The sequence below is a fragment of the Schistocerca cancellata genome, chromosome 1 (genome assembly GCF_023864275.1).
Source record: "Schistocerca cancellata isolate TAMUIC-IGC-003103 chromosome 1, iqSchCanc2.1, whole genome shotgun sequence".
Classification (NCBI taxonomy): domain Eukaryota; kingdom Metazoa; phylum Arthropoda; class Insecta; order Orthoptera; family Acrididae; genus Schistocerca; species Schistocerca cancellata.
The window spans coordinates 695,964,016-695,980,367 of NC_064626.1; the positions used below are offsets into that span (position 1 = coordinate 695,964,016).

Here is a 16,352-nt window from a genome sequence, read left to right on the forward strand (position 1 = left end):
AGTGTGCATTTAAGGCATTGAGTGATCAAAAGGTATGTAAACAAGAGTGACAATGATGCTGAACTTTCAGGCAAAGTCATTATTTGAACCTAAGTAACATAGGCTCAGCAACATCTTCAGTACTGTTTGTGTCCCTGCAACTCAAATGTTCAAATGTGTGTGAAATCTTATGGGACTTAACTGCTAAGGTCATCAGTCCCTAAGCTTACACACTACTTAACCTAAATTATCCTAAGGACAAACACATACATCCATACCTGAGGGAGGAGTAAAACCTCCACCGGGACCAGCCGCACAGTCCGTGACTGTAGCGCCTTAGACCACTCGGCTAATCCCGCACAGCTCCCTGCAACTGCTTAGTGCCTTGATTATATGTTGGGTAATTACGTTCACTCCTTTCATTATTTGTATCCCAACCAGGACCTTGCAGTGTCATATTATAATCATCGTAAATTCACTTAAAGTGTAAGACACTACTTTGCTACCAATAAAGCATTTTTTTCTTGAGATACTGTTGCTTAAAATAATGTTATATGGAAGAAAACCTCGAGTTCCTATTTTAAAATAAAATCAGTTTTACATATAGCTTAAAGAAAACGATTTCTCTCAGTCTCTGTACTCATATTTTTGTATTTCTGTTCGCATCTGTCTCATGGGAATTAATTATCTTAAAATAATGAGGAGTTGCAACTTAATAAAGAAAGATTTCCATAAAGAAAGAACTCCTGTTACTAGTAATACATGGTTCATTAAAGAAAATTAGTGGATGCCACAAACTGAATTTAGTTCATAATTCATCTTTCTCATTATCAATCATTTTTAACAGCAGTTCTTATATTTGTCACATACCTATGCTTTTTAGTACACATTCCACCACAACCAGGCCCAATTTGTGAAGACAGAGCACCACACTGAAATATATATTGTCCATTTTGTATAAAAAGTTACCTTTAAATTGAATTCTGATGTAACTCTGCTTGATGTTCTATCATTCAGGTTTTCCAATTGTAATATCAGTTGTTTCCAGACACAGAAACTGAAGCACTATGAGAAGATGAGACAAAGGTGTCAATGTCTTCTGAAACAGTTGTGTTTCTATAAATTTTTAGTGCTGCTGCTTGTTGTTGTACAGTATTTGTTACAGATACCTCTTCTATAATGGATGACCAAATGGACTTACTTCCTAACACAATAATTCTGGATGCTATGCTATGAAACTGAGCCCCAATATTCACCCATTATGCAGAATTCTCTATTGCAAAATAGTAACATACTGACTTCAGAAGACTAAAACTTTTCTCAATATCTGTGCACATAACCCACTCACGTGTTTCTCCACTGAATTTATTCATTAGATACTTAACTATATTGTTGTTCTTTGGTTCCCACGTATCTTCTATTTCTCTTAATGTTTTTCCAAATGGCAAGAAATGTAATAACATTTATTATATCATTTGTTGGTGAGAATAAGAGGAGAACCAGAGATTACAGTGGGTGTAAATGAAAAAAAAAAAGGTCTAACTTGGTTGAGTGGAAAAGGAATTGACCATCATGTTGTTAGAGAATCCATTCCAATATTCACCTCAGCTGATTTCAGGAAAAATGTAGGGAACAAAAAGAAGAGTTGTCACAAAGGATTTAAAATATACTCCTCCCATGTATCAGGTCACTGTCCCGCCACTGTGTCACCTTGCCCAGTTGTGATGCATTTTTTATATGTGTAAAGCTGAAAGTGTGTTATGAACTGAAGTACTGTGGTATTCTTCAAGTAGTTTGGCCTGTATATGGAATTTATGGTTCACCTCCAGCCTCTGTGCTCATGTTGAAGGAACTTCCTAATCCACTTGGGGATCTCTCCTCACTTCAATTCAGTAGTATGAGATATCCAGTTTAAAACTTGTGCTTTGGTCCAGGATATTTCAGTCCACTGAGATTTACCAAGTTCATTTGTTTTTGTCATATTCTTAGTACAAATAGAAAATTTTGTAGTGATCTTAATATGATTTCTTTTAACAACTCAAGTTTTTACAGTTTCCTTTTTTAATTAACTATTGACTTGTCTTTTTGATTATGTAGCACTTGTTTTATATCCCACAATTTTTGTGATATTTCATTGCAAATATCAGCATTTTTTATATTTGTTTTTTATTCAGATTAGAAAGCTATCTACATGTAAATAATTGACGTTCTTCTTTCTCATTAGCTTAGCAGCATAGTGTCATTACTTCATTAAGTTTTCTAACTATGTGCCAGCAGTTTTTCTATGTTCTGTTTTGTGATGTGTCATAGGGATCTTTTGAGCTTACTGTGAAATCATTAACAGTATGTGAAAATGAAAATATTTCCACCTTACAGTTTCATCGCTTTTCAGGACCTTTTCGCCTTTTTTTTAACTTAGACTTTCTGCTGTGCATTATTTTTCAGATATGTAAAATTTTAGAAAGAACTAAGTGTGTATGGTGAACTATTGGTTTTTATTCCCTTGAAAAACTTGAGATTCGTAGGTAGGTTTCCTCATCTGACACAAATCCTCATTTTTTTTTTTGTATCTTAAAATGAATACATCTACATCTACATAAATACTCTACTAGCACCAAGCGGTGTGTGGCGGAGGGCACAATTTGTGCCAAAGTCATATTTCAGACCCTCTGTTCCACTCGCAGATCGCGCAAGGGAAAAACGACTATCTGAATGCCTCAGTATGAGCTCTAATTTCCTTTATCTTTGAATGGTGATCATTGTACAATTTGAAAGTTGGTGGTAATAATATGTGCTCTACATCCTCAGCGAAGATCGGATTTCAGAATTTAGTGAGCAGTCTCCACTGTTTAGCGCGTCATCTATCTCCAAGTGTGTCCCACTACAAACTTTCTATGAGATTTGTAACGCTCTCATGATGGCTAAATGTACCAGTTGTGAATCTTGTCACTCTTCTTTGGACCTTCTCAATCTCTTGAATCAGAACCAACTGGTCAGTGTCCCATGCAGACAAACAATACTCTAAGACTGGATGAACCAACATATTGTAAGCAATTTCCTTTGTTGAAGGACTGCATTGCTTCAGGATTCTACCAATAAACTCCAATCTAGACTTCACCTTTCCTGTTACTTGTGTAATTTGATCATTCCATTTGAGATCATTCTGAATAGTCACACTCATATACTTGATGGATGTTACTGCTTCCAAAGACTGGGCATTTATTTTGTACTCGTACATTAATGGGGATTTTTGCCTTGTTAGATGCAGTAGGTTACACTTAATAATATTGAGAGATAATTGCCAGTCATTGCACCAAGCATTTATTTTCTGCAAATCCTCATTGATTTGTTCACAACTTTCGTGTGATACTACTTTTCTGTAGACTATGGCATCATTGGCAAACAGTCTAATGCCACTGTCAATACCATCAACCAGATTGTTTATGCAAATTGTTAAAAGCAGCGGACCTATTATGCTGCCCTGGGGCGCACCTGAAGTTACACTTCTTTTTGATAAAGTCACCCCATTCAGGACAACATACTGCTCTTGCTGTTGCTTTGGGCCAAGCTTTTGTATAACCTCATTTATGGCTCATGTTTTCATTGCAACGTACTGGTACCCATCACCTTCACTTTCGTACATCCAGTGTTTTTTTTATTTCTCACCCTAGTATCAGTGGATGATAGCACTGCACATATTAATTGATGTAAGTTCTATTTGTTTTATTGCAATGTGAGTTTGTTTCTTTTCTATAATGTCTGTAATGACTTTGCCTAATTAACTTAGCCAGTAATTAGTCCTCTTAATCTTTTACTGGAGTATCAAATTTGGTTTCGAAATAGCTACTTTTCAGAATAGGGGCTAGAAATCATATGCCATATTTCTGTTCCATGGGTATTTCCAGCAAAGTGCAACTGCTGCCCCTGCTCCCAGAAAAAGAAATCATTGTAAACCAGACTCCCCTGCATCCTGCACCAACAGATATCCAGTATCAGATATCAGTTTTTTAAAAAAGCCAAAACAAGTAGCTGGTATAGAATACCACCTAGAATATCCAAAGTCATTTGTCATGAAATCTCAAATATTTCATAACACTGGTCCACAGTGGACCTTTTTTTTCCCCCGCAGAAACCAAAGTAAATGGTTTTTATAGATTTTCATCCACTGAACATGAATATCATGATTATTATCTCCTAGCTCAGTGATACAAGTAAGTTGGGACTTTATGTTTTATGTATTGTGCTAGTGTAATCAGTAGGATGTGTACATTAATTGAACTTACCTGGTTTATTCGCACCATTGAGCATCTCTCTGTAACATTCATCAGAAATCAACAAACATAGCCCTGTGTGCTGCTGCTTGATGAGAGAAATGTCCTGGTGCTCATCACTGAATGCACCACAGTTCTGTGGGAACACATTGAGGTGGTGGTAAGGAACTGCATATTCAGGACTATGTTGCAGCTAATGATCTTGTAGCAGCTAATGATCTTGTAAGCATGAATGATTTCATCCACAAGGTCGTTTTAATTTTGGGCTCTCCTGTTTCCCAAGAATAAAGTTGTCACATCATAGAAAAAATGATACTCATGCGCCTAATCAGGACTTAGGGTGAACTCAAACTGTGTGTTGCCTAATTGTTGGTATATCTGTGATCCAATGGATATCCCCTCTGTGATCTTCTCTGTATTGAATCATGGAAACTTCTTACAAAAATAATGAAATGTGGCTTCATTCATGTGCACAGACTTAACAAATGCTGTGATGTTTCCAAACTTAACATGCAATCGGAGGGGGGTGGAGAGATCAATTTTGTTTGACTCACTAGAGGTTCTTCAGAAATATTTTTTGACCTGGCACCAGATCTGTTTGTGGAGGCCATTCCCTCTTTGTGTAATTTCTTTCTCTTGTGCGACTGTCCTAGTCATACAAGTAGCAACAATACTTACTGTAATCCTTTTGCAAACCCAACAGCATCGCAATAAATTTGAAATATCCACATACTAGCCATTCATGCTTATTGTAATTAACACAGTTTGCAATGGAGTTCAATGTAGTATAACTTTTTTAGCTGAGGCAGCACATGCAACAGAGAAGAATGGTCTGTCATTGCTATTGTGCAACAGTGCTTCCTTAGTGTTGTTTGAGAGCCATCTATAAAGAGTCTCCACTTGTCTGCTTTGTGTGTAATGTTTAGGTCTTCCAGCAAAACGTCAGTGTCACAGCAGGGGAGGGGGGAGTTAATGTCACCTTCAGCATTAAAGTGACACTCAAGCTTTCTCTGATGCTGTCAAAACACAGACACACTGTGTCATAGGAGATTCCACTGCTGCAGTCATGAGGCAAGAGTTCAGCTTTACACTTTGGAAGATCTAAATCCCTAATCAGATAACTGAGTTCACACTGTGGGGTTTTGTGTGGTTCTCCAGATTGTGATGTTGTTGTAAATGTAGAAATGATTGCACTTTTTTGGCTATATGTGTCAGCTCAGCATCATTGCTATCACTGCTTGCAGTACACATGAGGGAACAGGAACTGGCAATCCTTTACCATGAGCCACAGGGCGAATGAAAGATGGCATGCCGGGGTATTGAATATTCATCTTCCTCTTGGTATTGACTCCCTTCCTCAAGGGAGCTACCATACAGAAGTAACAAATCCAATGCATGATTCGTAGATTCACTCTACCTAGCAGCCATAGCAAACCCTGTGGAAACTTTTTTCCATCCATTGAAGCATTCAGTGTACATGAAGATGAAGTGAAACACTCTTGTGAAGCTCATAATTTATCTTGGACTCCAACACAACATGGAAAATACAAGGCATGTGCTTCTTTCACTGCTTTAGTCAACTGTCACCTTCATAAACCACAAATAACATCTGCACAAGCATAACAAAAGTTATCAGGTTTGTTACTGATAATGCAGGGCATTTTTTATGAAAGCATACTGGTGCACAGTAACACAATTCTTCAGTTTGAAACACTTCACCTCACATACACTCTCTGTCAATCATCATGTCACTCATTCAAGTAACAAGTGAACTAATTCAGCACAAGAGTACGCACCTGTGACAAATGTCAACTGAAATAGCATCTGGTTTCTATATTTGACAGTGCTCATATGACTGGATAGTTCATCCTATCTCTTCTTGGTGCCTTATAATTCATCCAAGGCTGTCCTCTTCCTTTGTTTCCTAGCACTTACCCTTCAAGAATATTAATGATAAAGTTTGGTTGGTTGATTTGGGGGAGGGTACCAAACAGTAAGATCATTGGTCTCTTCGAATTAGGAAGGACAGGGAAGGAAGTCAGCCATGCCCTTCCAAGGGAACCATCATGGCATATGCCTGAAGTGATTTAGGGAAATCACAGAAAACCTAAGTCAGGATGACCGGACATGGGTTTGAACAATCTTCCTCCCAAATGTGTGTACAATGTGTTGCCACCTCACTCGATAATGATAAAGGTATTCTTCGTAATGATATGTCCAATAAATTTTATTTCTCTTTCCTTTAATATAATCTTCTCTCTTCATTTACTTACATTAAGACTTCCAGGTTCCATGTTGGCTTTTCTTTCTATCCAGCTCATTCTTGTCATTTTCCCCCATATTAACAATCAGCAGCTTCATGTTAATTCCTTTCCAATTTACCCAGAGTCCAACTTCCACCTCCGTGCAGCACTATACTTCATACAGATGATTTTGCAAGGGGTTTTCTGACATCTGTGTTTGTATGTTTGCTGGTTAAATTATTTTTCTTAATAATGACTGGTTTGCCAGTGCTACCCTTGTCTCCACTTCCATTAAGCATCTGTTGTCCTCTGTGATTATAAAAAAAGGTTTCATGTGCCCAACTATGATCACATCAGTTTTTATATTTGTTTTAATTTCTCCAATATTTCTCCATACTACTATTACTTTTGTTTTCTGCTTGTTCACTTTTAATTTACATTGCTTAAGAGTGTATTATAGGAGTTCCAATATACTTTCCTTTCTTTTTCATAGCCTGCAACTATCCAAATGATATCAGTAAATCTAATAAATCTATCCTTTCAGCATTGGCTTTTATTCCTTTTGTATTCTCCTTCACAATCTGAATAGCTTCCTCAAAGAAACAATATGGGAATGTGAGACATCCATGTCTAACTCCTTTTCTAAAATTTGCCTCTTTCTGTATATTATTGATGTTTGCTTTTGTGCTTTGGTTCTGATACAGTTAGTTAATTTTTCTTCTGTCCTTCCTGACAAGTCTTATTTTTCCATAGTCCTAACGAGTAGCTCCCAGTTTACATTGTCAAAAACTTTTTCTAAGTCGGTGAAGGTTACATATGTTCTTCTATTCATATCCATCCTTCTCTCCAATAGCAAAATCAAACAAAGGGAACTACAAGCTGAAATATCAACAATCTAAGAAAAAGATAGATTGGTACTTACCATACAGATGACACATTAAGTTGCAGACAGGCACAACTAAAAGATGCTTACACATTAACTTTCAGCTAAAGTCTTTGTCAGAAAAGGAAACATACAGTCATTCATTCACACAAACATGCACACCTTAAACGCAAATTACTAGCATCTCGGACCAGAATGGTGCAAGGTCAAAATTGGTTCTCTTGCTCCTCTGCCTTCTCTAAATCGCTCTTCTCCAATATACTTACCTACCTTTCCTTTTTTTGTGCTTTCAACTATATTAATGAGTTTTTTGGAGTTGTGTGATAACACTGATAGTGTTCTGTAACTGGTGCAGTCAACTGCATTTTCTATTTTAGGTGTGGTAATGGTTACGTGTTGTCTGGAGTCTTCTGGCATGATTCCTCTTTCATAGCTTTCAATTATTGTTCTGAATAATTGTTTTTTTCATGTTGTTACTGAAATTTTTCAGCAAATCTGCAGGAATGTCATCAACACTAGTTGCTTTTTCTTCTTTGAGACTCCAGAGTGCATGTTCAAATTCATGTTTCATGATAGTAGGACCTTCTACATCTTTTTTACATTTATTAATGCCTTCAATTAGATTACTTTCATTCTTGAAGTCTTTATCACAAAACATCTCATCTATGCACTCTTTCTAATGAACACATACTCATTATTGTCTAGCAGTAATATTCTCTCTTTATTTTTAACTGTTAGGCCCACTGATTTCATTGTATGTTTGTACTGAAGGGCTCCTATTTTCTTATAAACTTTGTCCTCTTTTCCCTTTTTCTGATCTTTTTCTATCTCTTCAGCAATGCTTTTTGTTCATTTCTCATTTTCTTCTTTCCATTTGGTTTTGATGTAATTTCTGAGTCTTTTGTAGTCATCTACATTGTTTTACTTCCCAGGCTTATTCTATTCCCAAATTAGATTTAGTATTTCTTCTGTCATCCAAAGTTTTCTGGGCTCCAGTTTCTTTGTTTCTAAATCCTCATTTGTTGCTTCAGTTTTCCCCATCTTCTTATTCTTCCACTGTATGGCTCATCACTCATTAGCTATTTTATTGGTTTTTTTCCTCCAAAACCATGATTATTGCTTCTTCTTTCAATCCTTCTATTCTCAATTTATTTTTGACAGATCTCTAGGTTCTTTTAAATCTAATGTTGCTCTTGGCTAGCACTGGTGTGTGGTCACTATCTATGTCTGGACCTAGATAACTGTGTCATGATTTTATCTCGTTCCTCTACTTTTGCTTCCTTAATATAATCTAACTGCAATTGCCTTTTGCCTGGTACCTCCCATGTATACCTTCTAAGAGGGACTTCAAATAGTGTGTTTGTAATAACCATATCATTTTGATTACTGAAATCTCCCAAATTTTCACCTGTTTCATTTGCTTCCCCAAACCAAAATTTCCTGCTGTTATATTGCCTGTATGGGATCCTCCTATGACATTAAAATCACCCATTATTGCAACATTATCTTTTCCTTTTGTCAGTTCTTCAATATCTTCATACATAGTCTCTGCGTCTTCCAAGTCATGATCCGATGTTGGAAAATATTAACAAGTACACAGGTGCACTATTTCTTTTTGTATCAGCATCAAACAGTTGATGACATGGTAAGTACCACAAACATTATTTAATAATTTTCTTCCTATTACAACTGTCACTCCATACTTTCCTCTTTTCTTACCACCACTTTAAATTACTTTAAACTCATCACAGTAGAAATCCCCGTTTCTCTCCCACTTTGTTTCACATAGACATAATGTATCTGTCTCTTCTTCCTCATCACATCTTTCACATCGTCCAGTTTTCACACTTTCAGTAGCATTCATACATTCCCTGTTCCCATCTTCGTCTCCATTTTAGAGAGATTTTGCTTGATGATGACCTAAGTTGCCTCTTATCTCCTCTGCCAGATCTTGGCTTCCAAGATCCATGATCAGTAGTTAAATCCTAATTAATGCCAACTTTTATGGCTGCATTCTACTTGGGATATCCTTAACACAAGGGAATGTTTCCCATTGCCTTCTCTATTCTATGCCATTGACCAGGATGTGTTGCTTCATCCACCTTTAGGGGCAATTTCTTAGCCCATTTTTGTGAATGATTTAATTTTATTGTAGTCCTTACAGTTGGTGTTGTCACAATATTTTCATAGGTATGTCCATTTATAGATTGACTATTAATTTAGAAGTTAAATATACAATTAATCTGGAGCATCTACATTGCAGCTGTCTTAGATCACAACATAATTAATAATGAAAATAAATACTATTTATGAAACACTCATTATGCATGAAGGATATTGACCTAACATCATCATGCATAGGTATTTCACATGTTTCTAATGGTACATGGAAACAGTTACAGTAACAATGTAAAAGTAAGATATACACATTTGGAGCTCCACACTGGGTTATACTAACTTTAAGTGTGACATTAATCATATTATTACTCATAAGTTTATTTCTCTGTTTCTGACAAACACTATACATATTTTCCTTCATATTTGTGCTGATTTTTTGTTGTATATGTGTTTTTTCATAATTTAAGCATATGACAACACTTATAAAGCATTAGCAGACACAAACATAGCACAATTCTTGTATGAAAAGGATAGATTATGACATGCCATATAGAGGACACATTAAATGGCAGACAGGCTCATTGAAAAAAGACTGGTTGAGATTAATAGCTATTGGCCTAAGTCCTTCATCATACAAACACAAAACAAAACACACACACATTCACATACAATTCACATACAAATGACCAATGTTGTCTTGGTACACTTAAGACCTGATTGACTGCATCAATAGTGAGTAGTGATCTTGGTTGAGATGGGAGAGGGGAACTGAAGAGGTATGAGGTGAGGACCCCACCTGGGAATAGCAGGGTAAGGATGGGGGAAGATGATATTGCTGCCTGTGGGAGCTTGCAAGGATGCTGTGGAGCAGAGTAGTGGGCAGCTAGATGCAGTATTGGCAGGCTGTGATTGGGAATCAAAATGGAGAAGGGAGAAGTAGAAAAGGAGAGATAAATGTGCAGGTGTACTGCTAGGAATCAAGGCATATTTAGGGATGGAGTGCGAATAGTGAATGGTTAGGCAGTTGTAGAACTGAGACTAGCAAAGGTTGAGGACGGAGCTTATGGGAATGAAGGATATGTTGCAGGGTGAGTTCCCATCTGTCAGTTAGTTACATGTTCCATAGATCATTTGAATGTTTTTTTTTCTGGAAGTTTTTAAGTAGAAGTTAGTCATTTGAATAGAAGGATTTGTGTGGGAGAAATGATTTAAAGTTAGATTTGCTGTCTGTCAGACAATTTTATGTTATTGGGTAGATCAAAAATTTTTGTTGCTGCATATTGAACTTATTTCTGAACCACTGACAGCTTTAAAAGTGGGTAATAAAGGTCATTTTCCCTCTAGTGTTGTGCGTATGGACATCACTGTATTCTCAAATTGTGATGGATTATTTATGACTTGTTCATTAGTAAACATATCTACTGTGACAGAACTGTTAAAATGTCTTGCTCTTTGAAGAGGTACCTACATGACATCTGTGGGTGAACATCATATGCAATTCCTACTGCTCACTTTTGTACAATCAATACTTTCTTCCTAACTGATGAGCCACCATGGACAATTATTCAGTAAGACATTACTTTGTGGAAATATGCTAAGTATGTGAGGAGGTTGAATTGTTTGTTTCCAATATGAAGAGCAACAGTCACTGAACTTAATTGAGAAGCTCAGTAATATGCTTCTTCCAGTAGCTTTCATCAGTATGTACACCAAAAAATCTGGAGCATTCTACCTTATTTACTGACTCCTGCTCATGTGCTACATCAATTTTTGGTATGACTCTATTTGTTGTACAGAACTGAATGTAGTGTGTTTTTTCAAAATTTATGGGGAGTCTATTTTCAGGGAACCACTTAATAATTCTTTAGATAACATCATTTACGACCTCTTCTGTTGCTTACTCTCTAATTGGAGTTGTAATAACACTAGTATTATCTGCAAAATATATAAATTTTGCTTGTTGAATGATAAGCTGAAGGTCACTCATATATACAAGGGATAGGATGAAGTTGGAACAACTTTTCAGAATTCTGTCTGAAATTGCATCAACTCCATATGAACTTTTTTTTAGAATTTTTATAATTGTATTAATTTCAGTGAAAGATGTTGGTGCTACTTTTGGTTGCTTAAGGTTTTGTGGAATTATATTTTTAATATATTCTCTTGCTTCTTTAACTGAATCATATTTCCTGCTATGTTTAGAAAGTTATTGTTTAAAGTATTTGCAAACTGTGAACTATTATCAGTCACAACATTGTCATTTATTTAATTGTTGAGGAATCTTGTGCACTAGTTTTAATCTTATTATCTGCATTATTTATTTCTGTCTGGGTATGCCTACTTCTGGACATTTTAATGTCTTTCTTCAAAGTACTACAGCATTTTTTGTAGCATGCAAGCAATATTGGATCTTGACTTACTCTGGCCATTATATAATTCCCTTAGTTATCCATGGCTTACTTTTTTTTAATGGATCTTCTGGATAATATTTTAGGAAAGCAACTTTCAAATACTCACAAAAAATTACTATAAAATTCTGAATTTGACAGTAGCATCTCTTCCCACATCTGCCTCATCCCATAGCATCCCTTTTAGCTTACTGTCCCTTTCAGCTTATCATCCCTTTCAGCTTACATTGTACCCTGTTTCATTAATAAGCCTCACTGCCTTGTATGAACTTGTCTCAGAGTTGTAAGGTACCGTACTGTTTCTGTCCATTAATTGTGCATCATGATCAGATAGTCCATTAGTAGTTGGGTACATATTAATTCTTTCAGCCTGAGCATTGCCTGTAAAAAAGTTGTCAATCAGTGTCTTACTATTTTGCTGGCCACAAGTTGGAAAACTGATTACAGAAATTAGATTGAAAAACCCAAATAATAATAGTTCTAGTTAATTTTTCATTTTTTCATTTACATTGAAATCTACACACTCTACTAACTATTTCTTCTTGTCTAACAGGTAGCTCGATAATGCATCTATATTTCTCCTCTGTAGACTGTTACAATCATCAGAGAATTATTTTGCAATAACAGCTCACAAGATTATTCTTTCAATACTCTTTATTTGTAACCTGACTCTAACCTAAAAAATGAGCCCCTTTGATTCCAGTAATCTGTGCATTTCAAAAAAAGTGGAGTTGGTAGAAATAAACCAGAAAGCACAGACTGTGGAGCAATCATTGATATCAAGCACATTCAGTTGCGCAACATGCTTAGCAACTGGTGGTCCAGCTGTTTCTTGGTCCCAACAGTATGAAACAGATAGATTTTTACTCACCACGTAGAGAAGGCATTGAGTTGCATACTGGCACAGTGTCTTTTGATTGTACCTACCTGGCTCCTCTGTGTGTTGAGTGGCATGCAATGCTTTTCATATTGTTGTTCTTCCACCCTGGACATTCACTTGCAGGGATATAAGCCTTAGGGCAATTGATTAGAAGTAGGGGTGAAATAAGAACAGAGGAGGATATTGTGTTGGTTGGGTGAGTAGCAGAAAACCTTTGTAGGAGGGTTGGAGAGCATAATGGAGAGGGCCTTTGAGCTTAGAGATGACAGTGGAGATGTTTGTGTGTGTTATGATATGCAAATGTGAATATGTGTGTGTGTGTGTGTGTGTGTGTTTGTGTGTGTGTGTGTGTGTGTGTGTGTGTGTGTGTGTTTCATCTACACCTGATGAAGGACTTACTCTGATAGCTAATAATATCTAGCAATCTTTTTTCACTGTGCCTGTCTGCCAGTCAGTGCCTCCCCTATGTGGTGAGTAGTAATCTCTTCTTGTCACATTGTTGTTATTTCATTCTAAATTTTCTATTAGCACAATCAGGGAATTTTTAAACCAAGATCAACAGGATGAGTTATTTGGAAATTCAGAACAGCTTCATTTTGATGCAGTTACTTTCCCTGAACTACTACACTGATCTGGTTGCCACATTTTGGAGGATTCTGTGGAGTAAAGAATCTTCAGTCATATGACAGACACATTTTTATTTACTAGATTGTTACTTTTTGATTAATTTTCCCAGCAGAAAAACTATTGCTTTATGCAGGTAACATATCATTACAGTTACAGTACATACATTTATTAAACAATGTGATTTCTTCTCTATGATTCAATCTTTGTCAAATAATTGACTCTTTGTAAGATAACCCTTGTAGAAATAATACATTTTGTATGTTATACGTTTGATTTGTCAGTGAAATTTCAAACTGTTCTACTTCTGTGGCAAGTGTCTCTTATTATGAATATTAAATATAATTCATTGTTATGCTTATCTTATGACAGTGCAACAATGTACAAATGCTGGTCCAGTGAAAGCTATTTTTGGTGGCCACTCAAGTGTGTTTTTTTTCTGCTCATTTGCAAACTTCTTAAACCTTTCACACCATCAGCACTCCAAGTAATTAAACAACTTGCAGCCATTTTGTGTGAGCATGAGGGATGTGGAAGTAGGGATGGACTAAACTATTAATTATGAATAATAGGTTATAACATTCCATTTCCTACCAGGTAATAGGTTCCAGAAATCTGTTAATTATTTAATATGTCCCATAAGTGCCATGAAGTGCACTGAATACAACAAAAGAGTTCACATTATTGTAACAGTGTTTTCTAAGTGTTTTATATGGTTAAGAAAATCATTATGATTTAAGATTCTAAACAATGTATTTATGCTGCATTCTGTGACAAACTATATTTTAGAAACAGAACCTTTTCTACAGATTTCATGGTTATGTGAGTATAATGTTAATTGTGAGTTGGTAAATTTATTGTTGGATCACTTTGCTCCAGATGTTTTCTCAGGATACTTAGTCATTTTGATGATCACAAACATCACATTGACATCGAAGAGTCACCAACTTAAGCTCATATTTTAATGGGGAAAAAAGCACACTTGCAAGATATCAGACCCAGTTATCAATCGCATGTGAAAATTTGGGCCATAATGCTGATGGTATGCACTTGTGGCCTTCCGAATATACAGCTTTTAATTTTCATGTACACTGTTTTTTTTTCATTTACTCAGCCCCAGTGCAGCCACCTAATTCCAGAGAGTGAAATACTGTATGGTGTAGTGGATAAGAGAGTTGTGAAATACTGCTGTGTCACTATTAACCTGCTTTGTTCATTATGTCAGTGTACATGGTTTCCAACCTGTAGCTTATGCCAGAGATCTGGCTGCATTAAACATTTCTATGTTGTGATTCACAACTGATGTGTATATGAATGAAACAAATGAGTGTGTCATTAAAGAAGTAGCAGAGCACTATTATGTTATTAACTTCACTGTTGTGCATTATTTTCTTTGGATTTTAAAGATATTAAAGTCAAATACATATACAGAATATGTGCTATTCATTGAAGTGATTGGCATCCTTACACTGTAAATCAAATAAAAATTAACTTCATAATTATTTTTCAGTTATTTAGGTTTACTCATTTTGCTTTTCAAGCATGTAAATAGCTGCAGAATATCAATACGAGAATACTTTTAAATAATATTGAACATATATGTTTATGTGACTGACATATTATGTACTGTACTGATAATGCTTATCTAATTTTTGATTAAAATGACACATTATTGAACAGCATTTCATAACAAAGTTGTGTTATGAAACAGATGTGTCTACCTCCTCCCTCCTCTTCCTTTGCTTTAACATCCCACTAATAGGAGGACTGTGGTTGTAGCTTTGCTGTAAAGTACTTCATGCTGTGGAATTAGTTGGCTGCAGTGGGGTGGAGAGAGTGACAGGCAACCAGTGCTTGCAAAATTTAAAAGTTATATGTTTGGAAGATCATAACTGTATACTATGAGAATTATGGCCCAGATTTTTGCAGGGGCTGGTGATGTTTCCTTGTGAGTAATTTTGTTACTTCCATCTTTTATAGAAAAATACCCCCATAAATAACTGGGGTTTTGTTCATTGTTAACAATCACACACAGATACACAAAAAATTGAATGTAAATTTTTTTATATTATACTTTCCCATGGTATATTACAGTTGCATAACACATTTACAACCACAATACTGCAGTCAAGAATGCACAACATAGTTGGAGCAGTAAACATGTCATGGCTTCTGTGATGGGATAATGGTACTGCTTGCACTGTGGAAAGACTCTATGTTTGACAGTCTGCCCCTGATAACTGTTACCAAAGAAACGAATATTTTATAGCTTCGAATAAACCTTGTCCAAGCTGACCTATTAATGAGTCATAGCTGCAACACAGAATAGCAGTGACTGAACATTCTGAAGGAACAAATACATTGCAGATATACAAATAATACTCTGATCCCATGGAGTTATCTGTGCATAACAGGTTGTGAGATAGAACTCTGAGGCTGGCTATTACAGGAATAAGACACAAATGATAGTTATTTGTTAAAAATTACTGAAATTTAAACAGAAAGAAGAAACACAGAGCAGAAAAAACTGAGTACTTTTCTGATATCTATCCAGGAATGAGGTGAAAGCTGAAAACTTATTTTCCCACTAATGGATTGTACCCTACTGAAAATTTAATACAGGTCAATGTGGAACTTTTTCTTTGCTCAATTGTTATGACTCAGTGTTATCTTAATAGTACTGAATTTTCGATGTGCTTCAGAAACAAAGCTCACTATTAATTTCAGTCACTAAATTAACTTTCAATTTTCTGGTTTTATTAATTCTTTTGCTAAATTAAGTCAGAGTGTAGCAAAATTTATTACTTCTGACAAACATTCAGTTTTCACACAACACGTGTCAACCTTCAGTTGCCATTCTTTTAGTGCTAATTGTATGTGAAATAACCTTTCTTCTTCAGTTACTATAGTAATTGTCCATAGGACTGGTGACCTTAATTTTCCCAA

General features: G+C 35.8%; 1 protein-coding gene across 1 annotated transcript in view; it reads left to right on the forward strand.

The window, feature by feature from the left end:
• Nucleotides 1-16,352, forward strand: part of LOC126184504 (uncharacterized) — a 747,836-nt gene that overhangs the window by 694,782 nt on the left and 36,702 nt on the right. The window lies entirely within an intron of this gene.